The sequence below is a fragment of the Urocampus carinirostris genome, chromosome 7 (genome assembly GCF_059441175.1).
Source record: "Urocampus carinirostris isolate Australia breed hairy pipefish chromosome 7, RoL_Ucar_1.0, whole genome shotgun sequence".
Classification (NCBI taxonomy): domain Eukaryota; kingdom Metazoa; phylum Chordata; class Actinopteri; order Syngnathiformes; family Syngnathidae; genus Urocampus; species Urocampus carinirostris.
Window position 1 is genome coordinate 23,294,840 of NC_142355.1, and position 27,266 is coordinate 23,322,105.

General features: G+C 38.5%; 1 protein-coding gene and 1 long non-coding RNA gene across 6 annotated transcripts in view; one reads left to right on the top strand and one right to left on the bottom strand.

Annotated features, from left to right (window-relative positions):
* roraa (RAR-related orphan receptor A, paralog a) overlaps window positions 1-27,266 on the bottom strand; it is a 413,583-nt gene that overhangs the window by 177,669 nt on the left and 208,648 nt on the right. The gene's annotated exons all lie outside the window — the stretch shown is intronic.
* On the top strand, window positions 3,541-26,972 carry LOC148362716 (uncharacterized). 5 transcript variants are annotated; one of them, XR_015850890.1, is made up of 4 exons: window positions 3,541-3,644; window positions 17,778-17,882; window positions 20,010-20,205; window positions 26,141-26,972. It is a non-coding gene; the product is annotated as an uncharacterized LOC148362716 (long non-coding RNA). The 5 variants fall into 5 exon arrangements; XR_015850891.1 differs by lacking the exon at window positions 26,141-26,972 and adding an exon at window positions 24,368-24,692; XR_015850892.1 differs by lacking the exon at window positions 26,141-26,972 and adding an exon at window positions 20,283-20,907.

Sequence of the window (27,266 nt, forward strand, 5' to 3'; positions counted from 1 at the left end):
AATGTAACACATTGCAAAGGAAAGCTTTCCTGGAACGCAAAAACTTCTCTTTGTAACGAGTACAGTAACATATTTGTAAGGAGGTGCACGGAATTTGGACCTTTTCAACTCTGCCACAATCTCCTATCTTTAAACCAGGATTGCAGTCTTCGTCAGTTTGTACATGATGTGTGTGCAAGTACGTACATTTCTTAGATGCACTTAAATACATTCTTCTTTTTTTTATTTTTTCTTGGAGTTGGGGCTGACATTTTGCACTGGACTGGAATCAGGACTTTTTCTTGATTTCAGCATGTTCCTGCTACACTGACAAAAAGAAGCATGGGGACGAAACATGTGTCACTGTCCATTCCACCCTCAGTCCCTTATTCTTGTTTGGCATCAATAGCTTTGCTAAAAGTGGGATAAAAACAAAAAGGCGTAGTGAAAATAAAACAAAAAAACAAGTGTAAGGGCTCCTAAACCTCAGTGGGTATTTATAACAGATACTCAGTAGACAATTTTCAACCTTTTAAGGAAACCTCAAACAACACACCCAACATCTTTGATAACATTTTGTAACTCAACTATCATTACAAAATGGTGCATTACTCCGCTACTTATTAGAATAACTTCAGAATGTCAACATCTTCAAATTGTCAACTTTTCCTCCTGCTCATGTTTCAACATTGAACTCGCCAGTAACACGACGCTTAGAACAATAATACAGAGTAGGTTTGTTTATATCTACTGTACCTAACAAATACAACTTTATATAGTCATGGTGGTGCCGTTTCAAGCACATAGTATGATGGCTCTGAATTTCTCTTTGCCGATATTTTGATATTTTCCCTACTGTATACTCCATCCATCCATTATTTGTGCGGCTCGAGCCCATCTCAGCTATATTCGGGCAGTGGGTAGGGGACACCCTGAACTGGTTGCCAGCCAGTCTGGGCACACAGAGACATACAACTCACTCGCTCATTTACACCTAGGGACCATTTGGACCGGCCAATTAACTTTACATGCATGTTTTTGGAATGTGGGAGAAACCGGAGTGCCCTGAAGAAAGTCGCGCAAGCACAGGGAGAACATACAATCTCCCCACAGGTAGGTTGGATCCCATGACCTCAGAACTGTGCCGCTTACGCGCTAACCAATGTGCTGCTGCACCGCCCACTGTATATACTCACGTCTACGGAATTACTTTTTTTAAATTAAGTAACTACTTACTGTAACACATTACTATTTTCAGTTACACACCCAAAACTGGTTTTAGAAATGCTAACATGTGGCAGAGAGGCCCTGCCCCTCCTGGGCCAGTAGAGCGTAATGCAGACGCAACAGAAACTCGGCAGAGAGTCTGAGCGCATTAGCGGTGCGTTGATCCAAGACGGTGGTGTGGTTATTTATTAATCAGCTGAGCTTAGCTAACTGCCTGCTTAGATAAACAGCGCAGCCCTGCCACATAGCAACACGGAGACGGCAACGCCGCTGATGATGCGATCGCTATATGTTGGCGTCAGCTAATCGCGCCGGCTAATTCGATGCCGACATGTTGCTTGATTTTTATCCCCACTGTCGGGAAGTTGTGGATGTTACATTTGGCGGCTTATTAGGCACGCCTGATGATCCACCATCTGTCTTTTATAAATCTTATTCTGTCTCATAGTCAGGAAAGTAGGAGAGAGCGATGACCGAATCGAAATCATGAAGCATGTATCGAGTCAAACTAGTGGTGACAGAGCAAATTTTAGTTTGATGATGTAAGGAATTACTAAGCTTCTTGAATCAGCATACCAAGTATTTGATTAGGCATCAATTATATGTTTTGGAAAAAAACAAAGAGGGACTGCTGTTTGAATTTACCTTTTACTGTCCTACAAAATGCAATGTCAACCCTTGTTCACCCTTTGGCATTCAGGTACAGGGGGTAATAAGGGGGAATGTATTGTGGTTTGGGAGTTTTGGGATCTCATCACTACCAATATGGTTGGTGATGTTTTTATCTGCCCCATTATTTGCTACTCATCACTTGTTCATTTGTTTTTCTTTATTGAGTTGACTTTCCTTTGGCACATGCCATTAAGCCCCAGTTGACCCCTTAGTCGTAGTTTGCTCAATTACAGTAGACGTTGAGGGCTAGGGAGGGAAGGAGGGGGGTAAGAAAAAATATATTTTATATTGAGATATGATAATGCATTTCAACTATATTTAGCAAACCTTTTTCTTTTTACATTTTTTTCTGCAAGCAATCAAGCGAATATTTTATCTTTTTCTGTTGGTCATCAAGCTAAATTTTGGCCTTTCTAGCTAGCCATCTAGTTTTGGTCCGGCTCCCTTAGCTAGCTCCCTTATATATATATATATATATATTTATTTTATTTTTTATTTTATTTTTTTACCTGAGTATGAACTTTACATTACAATATTAATATCATCGATTATATTTGGCATTTTGATTCTAAGTAAACCAAATTACATATCTATTTTTCCCATATTTAGCTTAAAATATTCCTGTTCCCCCCAAAAAAATTTTAAATAGCTGATGTTATATTTTACTACTTATTGTTGTAGTTGTTGTCATTATGCTCTGTGCAGCCCTTTGAAACTTTTTGTGATATAGGCCGATACAAATAAACACAACTTGACTTAACTTGAAAGATAGTAAAAAGGTAGTCATATGATAGACCCTTGGTGTTCAGCATCATTAGCTGTTCCACGTAAACGATGTGAAGCACAGTGGTCTTTGCAGCATTTCACTTCACTCTTGACTATTGGCATCAACAACAGATCATTGTGTGTGCCCCAAAACATACAGCATTGTAACAGTGCGGTGTTCTTGTAAATTACTATGCAAGTTAATGACCCATCCAAGATCTACTTTTCCAAGGTCCCACTCTTCCATTGGTCAACATCTTGTAATGTGCTGTTCTGCTATTGGTTTAAGTTACCATGTCACAGAAATGCCGATACGCTATGAGCTGAACTACCTTGTTCAATGCAATTCTGCAATTTGTACTTGATTTATTTGATATAAGTTCCAAGGCTTGCAGTGATGACAAAGGGACAAACTAAATGGAACTTAATTATCAAGGAACACAAAGAAGATACAAAAATGGCTCTCTAACGGTTGACGGTTGATTGGGACTATTATTGATAATAAGTAGTCAATTAAAGCTTGGAGATATTAAAAGGGCATTTAAATGAAGGGAGATGTAATTTTTAAAATCAGTTTGAATTTAAATCCCTAAAGTAACATTGCACCAGGAGTCTCCAACTTTTTTCAAGCTGAGATTTATGTTTTATCACTGATTAGGGCAAAGTGCCCCCAATTGTACAAGCATTTCTGAAATGACAGATCAAGTTATTACTTTGTTGTTACTGCGCTATCACCAGGTTATTTATAGCAAGTGGGGTTAAATAGAATCAGTCAAGTCAAGTCATGTTTATTTGTATAGCCCTTAATCACAAAGAGTCGCAAAGGGCTACACAGATCAAGGACTATTGCAAACTATTATGACACCATCCCCTCATCTAAAATCTACAATAAAAAAATGAAATGTACTAGAAAATCACAATGTTCTAACACTGATGAGCTATTTTTAGAAAAGGTCCGCGGGAACCACGTTGGAGACACTTGGATTACATGTACACCAATGGTAAATGAAATTTCATTTTTCCTTTTCGTGTTTTATGAATAGCTTAATGTTTCTGTATAGAGTACCCAGGATTCAGACCTATTACCATAGGTCAGGAAAAAACAGAAATAAGTAATTACAAATTGAATATAAATAAATATATGTGTTAACAACAGCCTGTAGAAATCCTTAAACAAACACTTGCTTATTTTCAGACATTACTGCTCTTGAGGGAAGTCGTGATGAGTAACCGCTTGCCGTCATTGTCAGCAGACACCAACACAATCAAGTAGAGTGGTATTTTTGCAATTTGGCCAAACAACAATCGGCACATATATTGTTTATATTTGTTTTTGTTTTTTGTCTATTTATTTTCTTCAGTTCAATGCCAACATTCAGTTTATGATGTCAGCACAATTGGAAAAGTGTTAAAAATCCTGCGCTTTCAAGCAAAAAGAAACATGTAAGTAAAATAAATTAAAAAACAGACAAACAGAATGGAAGACAATGTACCCCCACTTCTCTGCACCCCCTCACCTACCATCACCACCAACACCTTCCCTGGTGTCTTTTTCACTGTTGTTTTGGCAAGGTGGCTAATATACAAGAAAGCCCTGGCACACATGGTCTTCCTCTCTCTCTCTCCATTGTAGAAGAGGAATGCAAGAGTCCCCGCCAGGAGTTTGAGCTTAGAGAACTAATTGGAGGTTTGCACCTGATCGTTTGGCTCTCAATTCAATTTGTATTGTTGATGCAAGCTTTACAGTCCCAACCCCCTTCCACCTATCAAAATATGTCCTTTAGTCTTGTGCAGACCATACAACCAAAAGGGTTCATGGTAAACAAAGCAGATTGTTTTTGGTTTTTTTTAAAATGTCTGTGCAATGTAAAACACATAAAAATCTACTCATAATTCTAAGGAACAGGTTATTTTTATTGTATATGAAATTGATCATTATAGATCTTGTTTTTTTCCAGTTTCATATGATATAATAATCAAAATAGATGGTAAAATTGTTTGGTAGATGGGAGTAGGTTTTTTTGGCGTATCAATATTGTTATCAAAACAAATCGTATGATCCATGATAAATGAAAAATGTAAAAATAATATTTCAAATTAGAGGAACTGGAAGAATTATGGTGAATTGATATTTACATGAATTAAGTAACAATAGTTGTTTTTTTGTATAACTAAAATAATAGCTTTTAAATAGATCATGCAGTAACAAGTCAAGCTTCGTTATTTTCCACAATAGTAATAACAACAACAACAATATTAACAAACATAAAAAAGACTAATGATATGTTTGTCATTTTATGATTCATTATATCAGTTGTAAAATATTAACAATAACATTTTAAGTTAGATAAATCATACCAATTATGGTGATTAAAATGTTTTAATGAATGCATTGTATTTGTCATGATTACCGATGTGAATCACCAACTGCCTCGGACTCTGATTGGCTCCCTGTTTTATTGGGGTTTTCTTGATTTAATTCAAATAAATAATGCAATGATAATCATTATTTGAATTTATTATTTACAAACATCTCATCTCATTAACTGCTCCGCTTATCCTCAGTAGGGACGCGGGGGTGCTGGAGCCCATCCCAGCAATCCTTGGGCATTGGGCAGGGGACACCCTGAACTGGTTGCCAGCCAATCGCAGGGCACACAGGGACAGACAACTCGCTCGTTCACACCTAGGGACGATTTGGACCGGCCGATTTACCTGAAATGCATGTCTTTGGAATGTGGGAGGAAACCGGAGTGCCCGGAGGAAACCCACGCAAGCACGGGGAGAACATACAAACTCCGCACAGTAAGTCCGGTAGCTGGATTTGAACCCACACAGGAGGTTCCCAAGACCTTAGAACTTTGCCGCACACGTGCTAACCACTGCACCGCCGTGCTGCCTATTTACAAACATATTTGTGATAATAAAAACAATATCACGTATTATCTATTGAATAACCTATATTTTATGTTGATAATATGTGTATTATTTGCCCTCATGTAGGTTTTAGATGAGGGGATGGTGTCATAATAGTCTGTAGTTTGCAATAGTCTTTGATCTGTGCTGCCCTTTGAGACTGGGATTAAGGGCTATACAAATAAACATGACTTGACTATTGTACGGATTATCTTAGAAACATGAGGAAATCAATACTAAGTTTGCATTCTGAAGTAACACAGTTTTGTTTGTAAACCCTACAAGATCAAAACAACAACAAAAAAAACAAGAAAAAACATGGAGTTAGTGCACTCACAACCTCAGTTATTAGCTTAAAAAAACTGAACGAAGAAACGTAATGAATCGTTCAAAAGGAATATAAAATAATAAAAGTCATTTCAAACACCTTGATGAAAGAAGCCAAGCAAGCATCTTATACGAACGTCCCATTTCTATTTGTATCGTCTCTTGCAAAATATTGATGGCAGCTCGTTGAATTCAAGCTCATTTTGAAAATGAGTGCAGGTATTATATGTGAAACACATGATGGAAACATAACATGTCTTGTGCTAAAACATAATTTCCCTTCGAACCTCCCGGCCGGTCCGTTTTTGTTCACATAACAATGAAAACACGGCTAAGGTAGTCAGCCCACCGACGTGAAGAAGCAAAACACGTCAGCAAAGTACGATTAATTTCACAACCTGCATAGACATGAAAAGGGAATCTAATGCGCAGATGTAAAATGAATTCAAATGAACATCATAAAACCGACATTTCAAAGAAATCTTCACATGGAAAAAGATGGAACAGAAATTATCTAGAGGCTTTTTTTCCACACTCACCCCCCCACTCCTTTCTTCAGACTTCAGAAAAACTAAATTTATTTCTGCCTTCATCTTTAAATTGGATGCAATTTATTGCCTTTCCAAAGCTCATTTTTCACTGGCTTGCAGGATCCATGGGCCGTGGCAGGCAATGCGTATCTGCCCGCCTCCGTTGGCCTCGGGTGCTAATATGCGGAAACTGGCCTGGGGGGGCGTGAAGCCCGACCAATGGAGGAGAAGACCGAAAAAAATGGCACAAAAATAGAAAAAAACTAGAAGCCCTTTGCTAACCAGCAGACATTTGGTTGCTGTCAGCTGACTGCCAGAGCTCTGGGATGTCTCAGACAAGAAAAGGGGAAGTTATATAAGCAGGACGTTCAAGCACATGTAGGGTGGGGGGCAAAAACAGTGAGCAAGGGACTTGAAAATACACTATTTAAAGTGACAGGGACAACACAATCAAAGTCAGAACAAACACGGAACATGACGTCGCTTTCTCTGAGAGACCCCATTAAGGCATGTGATTCTAATTTGACCTTGAGAATGGAGCAGGATAAACCTGGGGTCAAAGGTCTCTCTTAGCATTGCCTTTACCCTTAGCGCACATTTAAGTTGAAGTAAAGTCAACTAGCTCCCCGGGCCAGACAGTTGCATACCTCCAGTCTGCAAAAGTTTTTGGGATTCCTCCAATTCAGCAGGAGAGTATACAATAAAATAATACAAACAAACCAAGGCTTTACACGCCCTCAAAGTTGCCACCCGTTGACTTTGATTACATATGTTCTTTAGTTTCAGAGGAGCTTCAAGTGTGATATTGTATTAAGTACTTGTTATTTGTGAGGGCGTTAAAAAGAAGAGTATATGTTCCGGCCCACTTGAAAATGCATGCACATTTTTTACAGGGAAACATTATAATGTTTATTTTATTGTGCTATGAAAACTCTTTTGGTAACCAAGAACTGAAGTGTTCAATTTTTCATCATGATCAATAAATGTTCACATTATCTGGCCAAGTATGGTATAAAAGTCGGATTGACTGAATATACTGTTTTAGTGGTTGAACAAACCCATGTCAACAGGTTGGACCTTTTGTATGGGCCTTTCCTGTTTTCCTTTCAAGCTAAAAAAATGAAGAAAACAGGAAAACCTTCCAAAAGATATACTTTAATGCAAAGGCTGGTTCATCATCATAAACACCTAGGTTGCGATTGTTTTTTTTTTAGATTTATCACTGCACACACACACACTAGTATACCATAAAACCTTGAGTAGTAAAGCACACAAATAGTCAAGTTATGTTTATTTTTATAACCCCTTAATCACAAGGAGTCTCAAGGGGCTGCACAGACCTCCTTAGTTTCTTTAATACAACATTTACCCAGCACTTCAGATGTAACTAAATAATGATCAGAAATATTGGTAGCATACGGTAACTTGTGAGGTTGAAACTCCTCGAGTGAGAACCAAGTACAGTGCGTTTCCATCTTTATGATTCAGCAAATCAATCAATTGATTGAAACCAAATGTGACAATTAGAGACCGAAATGCAACAGTAAGCGAACTCCGTGGGGAATTCATGTGAATGTTAAAGTCCTCCATGATTATTACTTTGTCTGCATAGGTTATAGGTCAGACAAATTCATATAGTACAGACCTTTCCCGACCTGCGAATGAGATCGTTCGTAAGTTGAATTTGTTTGTAAGTTGCTTCAGTGCAATATTTTGTATGTTTAAGGTTTATATAAATATGTTTAAGGCTTGTATAAGTAACCTGTATTGTTTTTTTACTAAAAAAATAAACAGCTCATAAAACAATTTGCTCTATATACAAATAAAGTGAGGTTTAACTTACTTTAGGGAGATACGCTTCAAGAGGTCCTCCTCCGTGGTAAAAAGTGGCCAAAAAGTGTCCCAACCATTTTCCCAACCGCATCAAGCTTTATTATTCCACTTTGGTTCCAAAAGAAACGGCTCGCCTCTTTACACTTTATACCATATTGAATGAATGCACCATATTGAATGAATGCACGGGATTTTAAACAATAAAAACGTCAACCTTCTTAGCGAGCTAGCGATACAGTACACATTGTTAGGATTATACACGAACCATGAAGCAGAAGCCAGATTTCTTCTTCGGGGTGGATGCTGGGCGACCTCTCACAGCGCCGCGCAGCGGAAAAAAGCACTACAGTACTGTCCTCTACTCGGAAAAATGTGCACACAATACAAAATCTAAGTTACAGCAATGTCCGGATGTTTTTCGACATCCCGAAAAAAATGTTTGTATGTACCGTTTTGCGTAAGTCGAATGGTCGTAAGTAGGAGAGCGTCTGTATTTATTTTCAATTTCATCCACCAGTGTTTTGTGGTACATTAGGTGCACCGGGTTATAAAACGCACTTTGACATTTCTGGCCAATTTGGGGGTTTTATATGTGCATCTGATAGACTGAAATATTGTAGTTATCAGATTTAAAAAAGGTTGGTAACCCTGATATAAAGCAAAACTGCATCAATTTTGACTTATCTATGGCACGTTCACTGCACACTCCCATTCTGTATTGCGGGAGCCTAAACCTACCCGACCCTTTTTACGCAAACGTGGCTTTAGCCTGGTCAATCTTTGGCATTGCGCCCCTCGACCTTGAATGCTGAGTAACTATCGCATTTTGATGGCTGACAGCTGACACCGAGAGGCCCAGGTGATATACGAGACATGACAGGGATTCTAATTAAATGTAGGGCTTGCGGATGTAAAGTGGCAGGAAGGGAACAAATCCCGTCCTGGCAGCGGGCATTGGTCCTCGCTAGCGAGGAGACAAGCCCGCCTTGTCAGGAATGTCCAGTGAACCTGAGCTTGCGTCCTGAAGGGGACTGACAGCTTTAGCTACGAGGGAGAAGAGACACCGCCAGCCTAAAGCTCCCGAACAACAACAAATGCAGGACACACAAATAAACTGCAGTGACGTGAAAAGGATTGGAGCGCGGGAGCCGTTGGGGACAAAAATGTACAGTTAGTCCCGTAAGTGTGCACTAACAAGCCGCACAGTCAGTAATACCAAAAGAAGACTACAAATACCATACCTTCTAAAACTACCGCTTTATGGATAAGACTACCGCTCTTAGCCCAGTAAACACGGTTACCACAGTTCAGAAAATAAATTTACCACTTCTTCAAATGTAAACAAAAAAAAAAAACAACAACAGAATGACTCAAGACAAGTGTTTCAATCTACAGCAGATGAAAGAACAGGCCTTAAAAAACGTCCTGACCGGATCTAGGCCTGCATGAATTAAAGCCTAACCCAACCCAAGTAGCCTGATTTGCAGGACAGAGCCGGTAACAAATTCAAAATTTAATATTTCATTTTTAAGGACTCGAGAGGAGGAGAGGTTATGTAGTATAACAAATAAAAGGTGTATTATAACAAAGTAAAGAAGACACTAGAAATATTTCTATAGGCACGTCATCTTGACGGTTGCCGCTTTTCCAAATGTAAACAACACCAAAAATATTTAACTCGAGACAAGTAATTAGTGTGCCAAGTCTGAATAAACCGCTCTAATGATTACATTTGTGTTTTAGTAAAAGTTTGCAACATTGTTTTTTTTCTTTTGTTTATTTTTTTCTTGGGGGGAGATGGATTGTGTTTAGTGCATATAAATGTGATAAAATATACCACTTTTTAATGTCAAAAGGTGGGCAAGTATGACAATGTCCACAAGATTACTACAGAAGTAATCTATATGAGCACGTTTAAACACAATAATCTGGCATATACGTTTTATTTGCAATAAAAATCATTCTCACTATACGAACGGAAATCCAGTTCACGAGCAGTCCCAGAGGCTACTACTAGAGCAGGGGTCGGGAACCTATGGCTCGCGAGCCATATATGGCTCTTTCGATGAGTATCTCTGGCTCAGAGACCAATTTGATTGCATGCAAAATTTCTCCATCTTGTTCAAAACCGGAATTGTCTATCCTATTCAGGTACACGTAAAGCCAAACCAAAGCTAAATGCAAAGGAAACACTTCGCAGTATATATAGGGCACGTTTTTCACTACAATTTACAGTCAAGGTGTCACACAAAAAAGGGGAAAAAAAACTCGTTTTCGCTGTACAACGCTAAAGAATCCTTTATTTAAAAGTTCACTATATAATCTGTGTTCAGTGTTCAGATACTTTATGATGAATCCACAGAACTGTAAATACGCCAAAACACCGGAAGAGAACTTAGTCATTTGATTGGGTGAGTGGGAGGGATGGGTGGAGCTATGCAAAAAGTACAAGCATTCCCTCCCATCTCTCGCCAAAGGTAAGCAGATAAGGCTCCCTATTCTCAGAATGTTGTGACGTTTTTACAAAATAAATGCTTGCATCTGGTTTTGAAACCAATATGTATGAAAAAAGGGTCAAAAGGAGTTTAACCGATCTTGAGTAATTGCAAGAAAGAGACAAGTTTAAAGTGGTCTGTTTGTTGAATTTGGGACAGGGGCTCTGGCATTATTCTCTTTTCATAATTTTTATCAAATCATCAAAAATAAATGTGCTGAAGACTAAGCTTTTGTCTGGGGCGCGGGTTTAGCAATTTAGTAAATTTGTCTCATAATATATGGTGTGGCTCTTTCCCAAAATAAAGTTAATATTTTTTGCTTTTATGGCTCTTTGAGTCAAAAAGGTTCCCGACCCCTGTACTAGAGAATGCACCCTTGACTGATCCCCACCAACATCAGCTTGTCCAGACTACTACAGGCCACGAAACAAAAACTGTGCTGTGTATGTTCATTTAAAGTTAATATACTTTAACTTTTAAATGTACAATAACCATCCCTGGGTCGCTTTGCTGTCAACCTTAGCCAACAATTGCAAATATTCCTTATTAGACGATAGTAAACCTTTAAAACACAACATGGCACCTATTTACTTCCATCAAAATATGTATGTAGAATACAACAAAAATATTAGCAATCTACGGTGACGTTGCCGTCTTCTATCAGTGAAAGACGATCCGGATTGGAGTTGAAATGGGCAAAATGAGATTGAGGTTCTATTTTTTTCACGTATATAAACTGTTGTACAAAGTACACAAGTTGAAAGAGTAAAAAAAAAAAAAAAAATACATAATATGGGGAACATGTATAGGTTGACACTTATGCGATCTCCTTCACTCTTTCTTGCAAACCTGAAACTGGGGATAAAAATGTACATAATTTGTCCCGTGAGTGTGTGCTAACAAGCTACACGGTCGGTAGTACCAAAGACAAAAAATGACATGTCATGAACACAATCCGAAGGAAAAAAAAACCCAGAAGAGATGCTACGCCCCGCTCGTGTTTTCACCTTGACTGAATATATCCAGCTTTGACGGGTAGAACAAAGAACAAGACACGCTGAGAGATTTTCACAGACAGCACATTTATTTATTTCTTTTTTCCAGGGCCCAGTGGCACTCAAAGCAAACATGAGAGTGTCAGTATGCGACACAAGACTGCACTTTACAGAGGACACTCGCATTGCTTCCAATCAGACCCCTGGAGACAAGTCGCAGAGAATCAGTTAACCTTTGAACCCCCTGGAATAACTCGGGTCCCAGGAGTCGGGGCCCGGCCAGCCGAAAGACACCGCGCATTACGTTCGGTTTGATTGCTATGTGACGCCTGATTGGCTGGGGCTTGTCCAAGCCGGAAAATGGGGAGGCAGCTTTCTACTATGAAGACATCAGATGCTGCCCAGGATATAATAGCAAGATGCTGTTCAGGGTCCCTTGTTTTACATACTAGCTGACTTTTTCTACTTAGTCATTATCACTGTTACGGCATTTATACTTCTAAATAACAACAACAGAAAACAAATATGACACAATTATATTAAATTGCATGAATCTACATTAGTTGTCACAAAATGTGTCCTAAATTTTAAGACTAGTTATGTTTCATGCTAGTGATAATCAGACTAATATGTGTCATGCAAATGGTCATAAGTTTTCCAGTTACTGTAAAATTCGGACTACAAACTGCAACTTTTTTCCCAAGCTTTCAACCGTGCGGCTTATCAAATGATGCGGCTAATGTATGCATTTATTCTTACGGCCGCCAGGGGCAGTAAAGGTATGAGTCTTTTTATTTGTAAACAAAAATAATGTGGGGGAAAAGCGCATTACAAGAAGCAACAGAGAACTAAGCAGAAATGTTTATGGCGGATTCTTACTATTATGTCGGCATTCTTGTGCATTTTGGAGTAAATATTTTACACTCTTGGATTCAATGGATTGTTCTTGATGTAATGAAGCCATTTTCGCAGACATTCAGAGAAGTTATTGACGGCCTAGGGGACGAACTGGTGAGATACGCCAGCTTTGTAGTTTCCGGGTATCCTTTCTCGGACTGATCGTGATGTTTCTCTGATAACCATATTTTGAAATCCCAAGAGTTTAAGCTTTCCAATGATAAATGGTATGACGTATTTTAGTGACCGGTAACATCTTACGGAAACATGTTTGTCTATCAATAGTCTGGCGGCCCACCGGTGGGCTGTTAAGGGATTAAGGTAGCGTATATTACTAAAACTATGTCTGTAAATATATCATGTTTCAAAGTGGGCACATGCGGCTTATAGTCATGTGCGGCTTATAGATGCACATATGTTTGTTCCTTTAAAAATGTACTGGGTGTGCTCTATAGTCCGAAATTTTTATTCTGCTAAATCATCACATTCATCATACTTTAATCAAGTGTTACGGCATTAATGCTTCTAAATAACAAGAAAATAAGATTATATAAAATTAAAATATTTGATTGCACGCGTCTGCATTAGTAGTCACAGATGTTGTCCTAAATTTAAAGACAAGTTTTGTTCCACGCTGGTAATTATCATAAGATTCAAATGTAACACTGCATATGGTCATAATTGTGTACATTTTCCAGTTATATAATTTGTATTCTGTTAAATCGCCACCTTGACGATTTAATCAATTATATTTTTTAGTGGTAATTATTGTACCATAAGGTTCTTTATATATGTTAATGTACTTGTTTTGCTTATTTATGTCTTGTTTGATTCACCTGTCACCACAATATATCAATGTATCAAGTCCTCTTTGAGTTTCTTTATTGTGCTAAATGTTGTGTTTTGTTTAATGTGTAGTGTAGGGAAGCTAGACTCCATTGTAAGGCACCGTTTTTCTGTAGCTTATTTAACAAAGGATGCAAATAACTTTTAGGAAAATACTATGCTACCTAAGCAAGAAACAACGACAGTATACTTGTATTCGGCATAAAAGAATGACAAAATTCTGAATTTGTCAACGGCTAAATTTCAAACCAGTGACAGTTTATTGTATTACTATAGTTCTACACAAATGCTATTGGTCTTTTATCATGAAGGACCACATAATTTTGCTAAATACATATACTGTATACAAATGATTAAATGTTCTGGACATAACGTGCAACATTATGAGAGCTTTAGCTGCAGTCCACTACTCTAGGCCGTCCCACCCAATCCTTCTATTTTGGGTGTCTCACAAAGCCGCTGATGTGATTAGAGAGGATGATGATTACAGTTACATAACAAAATCGAATTAATTTGTGGCCTGAACACATCAGCAGCCGTAGGAAATCACCCAAGCTTTTATATCTGCCTTTTTCTTGCTGGCTTCTTTTTGCACCCTGTCACCCCAAACCGCCAACTCGCCCCTCCTAGAACAAGGCCACGCCCGTCTCATCAGACTGCGCCTCCATCTAGTCAATTAACTTTGGGGGATTAAGATGAAGTAGGTCAGTGGGGTATTTCAGGGGGACATTGCAATACAACACGTTGTAAGTCACAAAAACGACCTTGGAAAACAGACCGAGTTGGTGGCGGTTTATGATGTCATCACGTGTCTCCCAATGAGAAAGCTCTATTTAAAGTCATGTTCTAGACCTGAAAAGCAGACAAGAAGCCCCCTGGAAGCTGAATAAGTCCAATACTTACTTCTCACACAACATGAGGCATACAATTTCATCATTAATATCAATGTTGTAAGCAATGAGATTAGACATGGCACTCCAGGGTACACATGTAAAAAATACTTTTAAGAGAAAACAAACAAAAATATATAAGACTATCTGGACAAATGGGTAAACCATATTTACAACATAGTAGGACAAACAGGCTCAGAGAGAGTTTCTTCCCCAGGGCGAACACATTCCTAAGCGAGCGCACACAAGTGTAAAAACACACATTGTGACTTTATTCATTTTATGACCCGCTTATCCTCACTGGTGTCACTGCGGTGCTGGAGTCCTTCCCAGCTACCTTCGGGCATTGGGCAGGGGAAACCCTGAACTGCTTGCCAGCCAGTCGCAGGGCACACAGAGACAGAAACCCATCCATGGGCACACTCATACCTAGGTCACCAATGAATCTATCATGCATGTTTTTGGTAAGTGAGAGGAAACCAAATTCTCCGGAGGAAACCAGCAGATGCACAGGTAGAAGAAACTCTGCACAGAAAGGCTGGTAGCTGGACCTCAGAATTGTGTCAGAGATGAGCTAACCACAACTCTTCATAGCTTGCGACTTATATTGTTTTTTGTTTTTTTTTTTCTGCTACACGAAACTGATCAAATATACCATTGCATAAAACTGTGTAAACATGTGACACTATTGCTACAATTCACTTTTTGGTTTCCTTGCATTATTTTTATCAAATTGATGCCAGTTTCTAAGCACTTTATTGTCAATATTTTCTTGTCAATGTGCCACCAGGCTGTTCTTGCCCAAAATACACCACGGGAAGTAGTGCCACTACAATACCTCATGTCAGTTAGAAATCAAATTTACTAGAAAATCCCAATACCCCATCTGCTGAGTTTAATTCAGAACCAGTCCCTGCGCTATCCAGGTGTTTTAGAGGGCTCTCTAGTGTCTGCGGGCACCACGTTGGCGACCCCTGTTTTCAGCTATCACTGGTCACATGAAATAATGTGAGTGGCTGGTTTTGGCCCCCAGGCCATTAGTTTGACAAAGAAGACACAGGATAATGGTAAAAAGACTGGATCTTCTACAAAATGTTTTTGTTTTTAAAAATCTGGCCTGGATTCCAATGAGAGGTTTGCCAGACAATTAATTTAATCGGGAAAAATGAATTGAATAAAAAACGATGAATATATTATATAATTTGCCAATGTTTATAAGGACACCTGGTAAAATAAAAACACAATTTCAATGAAACGGTTGCTCAAACCAAGCTCATGTTATTGTCTTCTCTTGTTGTATGATCATATTTTTAAAACACGATCTACAAAAAAAATCAAAAAACAGACCAGTCAAAAGATTGCCGATCGGTAAATTATGGCGAAGCATTTTGCTGATTTTTCAAAGTGAGCATTGCAATTGGATTTTGCTGTGGGTTGGAAACCCAGCAGGGAAAATGAGGGTGGGGAGTCTTAAAAGCGATGTGATGTTCCCGTCAATCAGGAGTGCTGTGTTTGTGCTTAAACTCGACCACGATTATAAAAAACAAATTAAATTGTGTTTTATATTTTGGTATGAAAAGGTCATTGAGCATCACTAAACAAATATTTTACTAGCTTGTTCCTTGCTCACCTGTTGTGGCTATCTATCAAAACACATTGGCCAAACATTTAATATAATTGTTCATAAAACACAATTGATAACCGGACAAGATGGCCACACACAATAACAATTTAGAGAAGGATGGGCCCTTTTCTTTGGACATTATTGAATGCAGAACAACAAATACAACGGATGTTGATTCTTGATTTACACATGTAGTGCACTTACAGAAGACTCTCTCTTATCCTAGCTATATTCGGGCAGTGAGCAGGGGACACCCTGAACTGGTTTCCAGCCAGTCGCAGGGCACACAGAGACAGACAATTCATCCGCTCATTAACACGTAGGGACAATTTGGACCAGTCATTTAACCTGACATGGATGTTTTTTGGAATGTTGAAGGGAAATAGAGTGCCCGGAGGAAACCCACGCAAGCACGGGGAGAAAATGCAAACTCCACACAAGAAGGTTCGATCTCATGACCTCAGAACTGTGCCGCACACGCAATAACAACTGTACCGCCGTGCTGCCCCGGAATCAAACGTATTGCATATAAAAGTTGCATGGAAGGCCGAATTCTAATGGCCATATCTTTTAAAAAAGGTCATCATAAAGCTTTGACTAAAATATCATTTTAAAACTTATTTCAAATATGTCCATTGATACCAAAAACCCACATTTGATATTTGCCTCACTGTGACTCGTTTCAGGTCACATTTAATAAAAAAGAATCCTAATAATAATAATAAAGAGAATAAAAATGAATAAAAGCAATAACAAATAATGCATGTCGGGTTTCATCGTTATACGAAATGTGAAGTTAATATAAATAATATAATTTTATATTCAAATCGATTTACTTACAGTTATAGAGATTGTGTTGTTGTTTTATGAAGACAAAAAGGAGGAAAGAACTTGCAATTGCTGTATAGACTATAGATATAGTAATTGCAACTTGAACATAATTCATATGTAATCATTGTGCCATTGGCCAATTAATTATTAATGTGAGGGTTATATTTTAAACTTACATATTTTTTTCTGGTAAAATAATATAAAATGTTAACCTTGCATTGAAAAATCTCTACACTTAAGAGATGCCACATAATTTTCTAATTGTAAGCTTTATTTAAATTCCAATGTCCAAAAACCTGATAAAAATGATATGTCATATGTCTAATGTGTTTTTTTCTTCTCATTTTGAGATTTATTTTTCACTGGAATATAAAAAAAATAATACTGAAAATATTACATGAAAAACACCAAATAATACCTAAAATGCAATGAGATAAGTCATCAGCTGTATCATATATTTACTCATTTTAATCAATATTTATTATTTATTTGAATATACTAACATGAAAATATAGTTAGAATTGAGATTTTAAGGTAGCTAGAGAAATCAGCAAAATAGGAGTAATAAAAGGGACATTTATTAAGGAATGAGTAACATTTTCTACCAATGGATGGGGCAATCTATTTGTACACTGCATATGTATTCTGAATCTGAACAAAATGATTCATTCATGGGGTAATCAAATACTAAAATGCATCTTAATTGCAGCCTTAGAATGATCAATTTTCCCAATTTCTGTCGTTTGTTGAAAGCCGTCCTGCGTTCCCTGCTTCAAAACTGCTTTTTTCCTTCTGCCGTCCTTCCGCATTGTGGTGCTAATCTTTCAAAAGACGACAGATTCGGTTGACAGCGATGATTAAAAGTGCAAGCCGGCCCGCAAAGCTGCAGTCGAACCAAAGTCGGAGGGATTTGTAGCGCCGTGTTTAATGCCCTCCCCCGATGACCACAGGATCGCAAGGAGAAGGACTTGCAATGAGCTGGTTTGACATCGGAGCGCGGGGACGTCCCTTGTGCCAAGTTCTCAAAGGAATCTTCTTCACTAATGGAGCATAAGGTATCTACGGGGTTTCAGAGCAAGGGAAACATAGCTTTAAATATAAATATAATATTAGCTAATGCTTAAATTCTATTTGATTTCCTGATCCGTGCTGGGTGCAGACACCATATGAGAAGAAATGTGAAGAACTAACACAGGGTTGTGTAATTAGCTGTTAAATGAGTCATCAAGAGATTGCTGTTGCTACCTAGTTTTAATCCCACATGTATGTGTTAGCAAATATAACAAACCATGTTGTGAGTTTTCATTTGAATTGACAAAGACACGAATCATAACTATGCCTGCTTTAGCTTTACTCTTTGACGTCTTACAAAAAAAGAGATACAAGTTTTATATAGGAGCAAAGCAGGAAACATACTGTGCATTGTAGAAAAAAATATGATCTTGATTATGTCGGCGTCAGGCAATTGATCTCCCGAAAACGAAAGCTTTGGTTTGACATGTTTCAAAGTTTCACACAAGTAAGGATCCACCATAAAAATCTGCCTGCTCTCTCTTCTTAGCAGGACTTCTTGCATTAGCATTTCTTTAGGGCATCACAATAAAGAATTGCAGTTGGAATTCTACAAAATAATAGCTATAAAGGAAATAGAGTATATAATCATGGTCCGTAATCCATTGCAGCTTGTTAATTGGAAACAAATATGTACTTTTAACTCACTAAAAGCCTTCTAAGTAGTCGCTACGCAAAGCATAATTTTTTCACTGACATGCGAAAAAAACCTCAGTTCTATTTTTGTGTTCTGCAAGAGGATGAAACACCTTATTGCTTTCTTATAGAAATAAAGCAACATACTTTTTAAGATACCTGAATGACATTTGCTCTTTACGTAAGGAACAATTTAGATAATTCACAAACAATACAAAATTTGCATAGCAGCAACAACAATGCTTATGTAATTTCAGTGTCTTATCTATACGGTGAACCCTTTTTTATTTTAGATGTTATGTTGGTTGGATGGATGGATGGATGTATCGATCGATCGATGGATGCATTAATAAACATCAACCTACCTAGATAGCTAATTGAATCACTATTTAGGTAACGAGCTAGCCAGCTACAGTGGAGAGCCAGGCAGCCCGATAGCTTGATAGATTGTTTTCTTTTTTCAGTTTAATTGCGGATAACTGTTTTTCTTTTCCCTCCTATTCATTTGCTTAGAACTGCTTTACTTCCTGATATTTTGCCTTCCTGCTAAATTGACTTTCAGTATGTTTTATTAAAACATATATGGATTTCTGCAGGGCCGGCTTTACATGGTCTTAAAACTCCTGAATATTGGCAATGGTATATACAGTACATCTTAATCCGACCATCCCCTATGTGTAAATGTACTGTGTAAAGCAAGTCTTTCAGACAACGCACAAAGAGTAGAATGTCATAAGTGGATACACCCTAACTGGACTAAACCATGACAGGATTGTTTGACTAAACTCAAAGACAGCATGTTAAAGGGTGTTTTAAGTCATGTCATTAGCAAGCTGCGTTGCTGGTGCCCACCGTCGTGGGTACCTAGCTAGCCAGGTAGCCAACTACAGTTGATAGCCAGACAGCTAAATAGAGTGTCTTAGTTCAGTTTAGGCTAACTCTGTTTTTCCTTCTTTTAAGTAGTCCAAATATGTTAAACCGCTCGAATTTCAGCAAAGAAAACTTTGCAGCCCATGGACGTTCAACAACACTGGCAGGTGTGTTGTTTCGAGTCCATCTGCTTGCATGTCATTAGCGTTCCTAGTGTCCGCACCACGGCATTTCCCGGCATTCCTCGACTGGCGGCATGACTGAGATAAAGAAAATCAGCGGAGGACATGGTTGGAATCTTCCTCGGGAATCCATTTGCGGCACTTAGCAGGCAAGAAAATCACAAGATGAGGGGATTCTAGTATTTTGATTAGACAGATGTGCAGGATAATACGCCGCAAGTTGTTGAAGGCTCTCGCATCTTGTCTGCCAGGCGCTGTAGTGAGAAGTTTACCCATTGAAGCCTTTCACTTGAAAGCGCAATTGTTAATACAGACTCGCAGATGAGATTATCGCGCATCTCTTGTGATAAATACTGCGCCATCCACCCTCTGATCTCGGAAGCTGAGTGTCTCTAAAATAACACTGTGTTTTATTTATCAAAGCATCATGAAAAATGAATCCGAGAACCCCGAGAACGTTCCGGAGGTAAACAGCAATATGGCGACCCTCTGAGGAAATGGCTGCGACAGTGTGAAATTCCGCAGCGAGGATGAAAGCCCGAGAAAAGCGAGGGACGAAATCCGCATCCCGAAAAGAAGCCCGCCGCTCTAATCTGCGCATTGTGAAGGCGAATGCCGAGTGAGTCAGATTCACGTCACTGTTTGTTTGCTGCCTTTTTCCACCCACAAATGCTTCGTCCTGCTTCTGCTTTTCAGACTCGCCCGCAGGATAGGAATCATCTTACTGTTCAGCGTCTTGTTTGAATGAAGTGGGCGGGATTGTGAAGTTTGATTTTTTTTCAAATTCTAGTTAACAGGTTGACCCTGAAGAAAACACAATCACTTCATCTCGTTCAACCTGTCCTGTCACGCAGATTCACGTCGTATTTATTCATGTGTCGGACTCGTGTATAACGTTAGATTAAAAATCAGTATCAAAATTTGTTCCACTTTATATCAAATATTGTTAAATGTGTGTGGCCATGATTCAAATAATTAATTGAGAAAATAACCTAAAAAAACATACAATTATAATTAATTTCTTCAATGGCCTTCAAAGTCAGATTCATCATCAGATACACCAAAAAGTTGATTACCTTGTGATGCTTTTTTGCATTTATTTAAATCTTTCGGGATGACTTTTTGTTTTATCCATTTATAAATGTTGTTTCCGACACTGTGAGTAAAAAAAAGTGTGACAGTGAGATTACATTGAATGCCTATTCATATGTGGTATATTTTACTGGTGGTTTAAAGCAATGGTTCTCAAGTGGCCTGACTTCAGGAGCAACCATCCCACCCTAATTAAAAACCACGACCCAAATAAAAAAAAAAAAAATTTCACTCTCAAATGCATTGAAGGAAAATGTTTACAGTTTAAAACAGATATAATAAGACAATAATAATTCCTTACAGGGGATATTGAGTGACGTGTGCTACAAAAATATCCTTTCAACCCCAAATATACCCTAAAAACCATTATAGATTTAAATAATGAGCACAATACTTAGAATACATAAGAACAATATTGTCTTAAATACTCAAAGGTTGAGAAATATGCATTTATTTGACAAATCATGAGCCTTACGAAATTGTGGGCCAGCAACATCTAGTGGTCAAAACACACATACATACAGATACACATGCTCATTTAGCTGTATTTTTAACATAATCCAAAATGTTTCACTTCCGTAACTTTGTCTTCAGTTTAATACAATACATATCATTATAATCTCCGCTCTATCTGAATTTGGTCATGCTCAACATGTGTTAACAAACATTGCCATTCAGTAGCCTAGATGGTAAGGCGCCCGCTTTGAGACTGGGAGGTTCGGGTTCGCGCCCCGGCCGAGTCATTCCTAAGACTTAAAAAGTGGTCGGCGGCGCCCTCTCTTGGCTGCGGCTGCATCGGGTCAGGTGCAATCGACATTTCGTTCTGTGTACATTGTTACACAGAATGACAATACAAGGAAATTATTATTATTATTATTATTATTATTTTGTTTTCCTTTTGTCGTGAAATGGCAGGTGTTAACTCATATTAGAAGGGCATTATCGCCATCCACTTTTAAGAAGTGCAATTGACTGTGTGGTTTTTATTTTATTCATATTATTTTTTAAAGGAAAAGGCACGTGATCCACTGAAACTGGGTCCGTAACCTATTTTTGGGCTAGGACCCTCTAGTTGAGAAACACTGAAATAGTGTGGTTATTGTTTGGCCTTCTCATCACCACAACCTGAGTTCAATTCCTGTTGCATTCAATGTTTTGTGATTGTGTTCAGCGATTGTTTTTGACTAATCAATCATTGCACAAATACGTTAATGTACTGTCATAAAGCCTCGAGTAAAGCAGACACCCAAACTTTGATTTATTTTTAGGTTAAAAAAATGTGTGTTATACGATAAATAAAAATGGTAAATTGTGGAAGCATAGCCTGGGATCGGACCTCTCGAGAAGACATTGTTCTTGAGCGTGAGACAGAGAGAAAAGGTGGAGAAAATAAAAGGGTTGGACACTGGGGAGGCTAGCAAGTCAGCTCCTTCTCTTCTCTATTGCTTTTGCAGCGTGTAATAAATGGATCGTAGCGAGATGCCGACCTTGAGTTTTTCTCCTAGAGTTAGTAGCGTGACGATCCCGGTCTTCTGGACCAGCCACACCCTCGTGTGAGTTACACAAAAATCTAGACGAGAGCGATTCAGGATGGATCTCAGAAGAGAGAGTGTGGGGGGGCTCCTGCATCTTTAATTGTTCGGAGGAATCGAGCCTCATCACAATTATGGAGCATTCAGGAAGCCTCCAAACTCATTTAGCTCTTCTCATCTGGGAACGGGAATCCACTAAACACAAATTCCTTCTCTGCCGCCTGCGGCAAGGAAGATTTTTTTTTTAATTCAAGATTATTAAGATAAGAGAATTAAGAATATTCCGAAGTGCAAGCAGAACGGCTCATTGTTGAGCTGAAATGTCTCACTGTGCCAGTAAACGAGATGGAAAGTTGACAAAAGCATTCGCGGCCATGTCATTATTGTAATTAAAGCCTTACTGGTCCATGTTTATCGGTTGTTTCTGTGTGCTCGCGTGGACACTAAATTGCAAGTGAGCTCTTGAGAGGCATACATCTTCTCCACTCACCAGGCACCCGTAATCGACTTTCCCAACACACTTCTTTAACTACAAGCTAATATTTAAGCAATAGTTTTGTGTACATTTACTAAACATGTTCAATTTTTTTATCTACCCTACTTACGACCGTAAGTTGAATTTGTCCGTAAGTGTCTTCAGTGCTATATTTTGTATGCTAAAGGTTTATATATGTTTAAGGCTTGTCTAAGTAACCTGTATTGTTTGGTACTAACAAAAATGTTTCATAAAACAATATGCTCTGTAAATATAAATAAAGTTGAGTTTAAATTACTTTTTGAAGATGAGCTTCAAGAGTTAGGCGACTTCCTTTTACGTGGTAGTAAGTGGCCGAAAAAAGCGTTCTGACCATTTTCTCAACCACATCAAGCTTTCTCATTCTCATCCTTACACTTTACACCAACCATATTGAATGGATGCACGAGATATTAAACAATAAAGATGTCAAAAGATCTGAGCGTGCTGGTGATGCAGTACACATAGCACTGTATATTTACACACAAACTAGGAAATGAGACTGGATTTCTTCTACGGGGGTGGATGCTGGGTGACCTCTCACACCGCCACCACAAGGAAAGAGGGACTACAGTACTGTCCTGTACTCGGAAAAAGGTGCACACAATACAAAATCTAACTTACAGCAATGATATTTTTCGATACCCCGAAAAAATGTTTGTATCTACCGTTTTACGCAAATCGAATGGTTGTAAGTTGGGGAGCGTCTGTATAATAATGGAAGAGGATAAATGTGGATCTTAATGTTGGTGTTGCAACAATCAAATCAATCAAATCATTTGTTTAGATACTGTCGAGATCTTAGGTTTGGTGTTACCAGTAGAATTATGCTTGTTGATATAATAAAGATATCACAAAGAGTTCCTCTGAGTATATTAAGGCACAATCAGCTTCCACAGCATTTTCAGATAATTTTATCTCTCTGTACCTTGTTTCCTCACGGCCATGTCTATCTTGATTGCTCAGGGCCAGCGTGCCTTTTATCTGGTAAATTCCGTATTTTAAGGTCTTGTCGTGATAATTGTCCTATCAACGCTTGAGTACCGTATTTTCACAACTATAAGGCGCACCTTATTTTTTCCAAAAGCTGACCACGTACCTTATGATACAGTGTGCCTTATATTGGAATCAATATTGAGTCGCAAAGTCTCGCAGCTAAGGCAAGCAGCCGCCGACTAATTTTCCCCCCGAAAGGCGAAGTAGTCCCCGGTGTATGCTGGGATATGTATCCCGGCGTTTCATTTCCTAACCAATGTGTCGATCATATTTTGAATCGGTCACTATTGGCTTCAGTTGTTTGGAGGTAAAGGAGGCAGGTCCTTTTTGGCATTTACAGGCTTGCATAGGCTAAAGCGGGGCCAAACAAAGACTGCCATTGGCAGAAAAAGATGAATGTGAATCACATGTTAGGTTGCTCTACGGCATGGAGAAAACATGTTTTACTAGTCTGTATTTGTAAACAGGCATTATGGGGCTAAACAGACAGCTAGCAACAAGCTACGTCTATTGATGCAGATGCTTCTCGGCTGATGTTTTTTTTTATTTGTTGGCAAACATTTGCCACTCAAAGTGTGGTATAAAAATGTAGCATACAACAAAACAGTAAAATACTCCCTAACAATGTTCCCTCTAATTTTCCACAGGTCTGAGCGTTCACACAAAGTCGGTGAGCAACGCTTGAAACAACAGTGAGCAACCATAATACCAAGTGTGGCAAGATAATTAATTATCAAACATGTCCAAAACTTGACATCAAGTTACATTTTGCTGAGTTTCCGGCAATGCAAAATTATTTTTCTCTTTTGAATGAATTGACTCAAGTACTATTGCAAAGGTTGTACGGCCTACAACCGTCGTTTGTTCGTCGGTTGCAAGACACAGAACTGTACTTAATCACATTTTTAGTGGAAGTACAATGTTGGCAACAAGATTCACTTGATATAATTGGACATTATTTGAATACAACACGAACTTTTTCTTATTTTTTCCGTGTTTTTTTCTACTTTTTTAAAAAAATTCCTTTTAAAAAAATCTCATTGTGTTTATTTTTTTCCGAGCTGTTACTTTTTTCTTTTTGTTCTCTGTTTACTTTTTTCCTACATTTCTTTCTTTTCTTTTTTTCTGGCTTTTTTCTAAAATGTCCTTCCTCCTTTTGTTTCTTTTTTTCTCAGATTTTGGTATTTTTTTCTTTTTTGTTCTATACCCCCCTTCTTTTAAGTCATTTTGTGCATAGTTTTACATAATATTTGGTCATGTCGGGATTGAGGAAGCAAAAACAACCTGAAGAGCCGTTTAGGACCCGAAAGAGCCGGCTCCTTTAGTGAGCCGAGCCAAAGAAGCCGGTTCTCGACCAACTCTACTAACTTTACTCAACTTCGTTCTCCTTCGACTCGACTCCAAAATACCGCATTTAGGACACAACGTCAGGGGAACCCGTGTATTTCTACCTTCATGCACTGTAACTTTGACTTAAGTCGCTTCTTAATTAATAATTTTGAGCCCTCATTTTTGTGCGCCGGCTAGATGTTCTTGTGCGCAGAGAATGTGCGAGCAGTGCGCAAATTAGAGGGAACACTGCTCCCTAATATGTTGGAATTCATGATATTTTTTAACAGATTGAAACATATTAGTGGTTTCAAGCATTAGTTTATCTTGTTTCACTAAAACATATCTTAAAATAAACAATATTTAATATGTCCTAAAATATATATAACTGGTATATTGGCATGCTTAGGGAAAGTTTATAAGTATTGTGTAAACATATGTTGGCCTGGAAAGGGATGGGCGCCACCAGGCTGTACTTGCCCAAAACACTCAACAATTGTGCTACGACCCAAGTGGTTAAGGGATCCAACCAACCAACCAGACTTAAAATGCATTCAAAAGCATCACTTAAGACTGATAAATCAGCGTAATCACTAATTCACACATATACAGGAAGGTTATATCCTAAACCTCTTTTTAAAATATGCACCATACATATATACTATACAGCATGACTGTTGATTTTATGTAAACAATCTAAAAAATAACTAGCAGTTTAAGATATGTATTCAGGACATTTTCTGTTGTTATCCTAATGAAAACAACAGAACAAAAACTAATTATTGAGATGAATGTGCCTGAGAGGCAAGTGCAGAATAGTGTGACCAGGTAGGTGTTTTTCTTTCTTTTTTTTCTTTTTTTAATCTTCCACTCCACCTTTACTCAATGTTAAAGCTTTCTAAGCTACTGAAGGTGATTAAATATTTGAGGTTCCCTTTTCACTAACTAATGACAGCTGTTTTGAACCAAACAATTGTCTGCTTAAGTTTATTCAATTTCATTGTGTATTCATATTTAGCAAAATAACCATAATTAAAAACTATTATTCTAATTTGAAACAACAGAATGTGTATTTTGATTTTTGCCTGCAGAGGGCGATAAAAAGCACATGAGAAGCAGCCAACCCAGAGAAGCTTCTAAAGGAGACAAGAGGGAAAAAAAATGGCAGAAGTGTCACCGCAGCGCAATTCTCCCTCTGCGTAATCACATCACTCCCATCAGGCCTCTTTAGTCATCATGGTCACATGAGCGAAGGGAAAAAGAAGTGACATAATTTCCTCTATTTCAACATATCTGTTCCACATCTGACAGCCATCCACACAAGAGTGAGTGAGGTTTTCTGCTCCTGCTGTGGAGATTGTAAACAGAATGTCGGGCTTGTGTTGTTAACTCAAACAAGAAGTGAGGCCCCGGGCCAAGTCTGCAAGCAACCTGAGGGCCCGCGATTAGGCTGGACTCTGGAAAGGCTCTACTTCCCCTGCAAGCTCCATCCCGCTCGGGTGGATGCTAAGCCACGGCACCTGGGGGGTTCGCCTGCCATGAGATTTATCTATGGATTGCCGTCAATAGAATACATACGATTTAAATTTAACCTAACCCTAACCCCTAACCCTAACATTTAGACGAATTTGCAGTGGTAAGAATTGGGGCTGTGTATTGATAAGGTTTTAGAGATTCCAAATCCTTATTGATCCCTGCTTATTGCTCCAATTCCTTCTTGATTCTCTTATCAATTCTCACTGCGGAGAAATAAGTTTGACTATGTGACTTAACCACTAACCGAGTGAGCTGACGGTGGATCTCCTTTGCTTCTGGCATTTTCCTCCCTGCCTCACTGATGACATCTGATCCTGGTACTGGTTAAGCTTGTATGAAGAGGCTACACTGTAATTGAATGTATCTAGTTTTCAGTCAATGAAAATACATCATTTTTAAATATTTTCTCTGCGACAGGGCGTCTAATCATGGAGAGAGAGAGAGAGAGAGAGAGAGAGAGAGAGAGAGAGAGGAAGAGGGAGAGAGAGAGAGAAAGAGAGAGAAAGAGAGAGAGAGAGAAAGAGAGAGAAAGAGAGAGAAAGAGAGAGAAAGAGAGAGAAAGAGAAAGAGAAAGAGAAAGAGAGAGAGAGAGAGAGAGAGAGAGAGAGAGAGAGAGAGAGAGAGAGAGAGAGAGAGAGAGAGAGAGAGAGAGAGAGAGAGAGCTATATAGATATACATAGA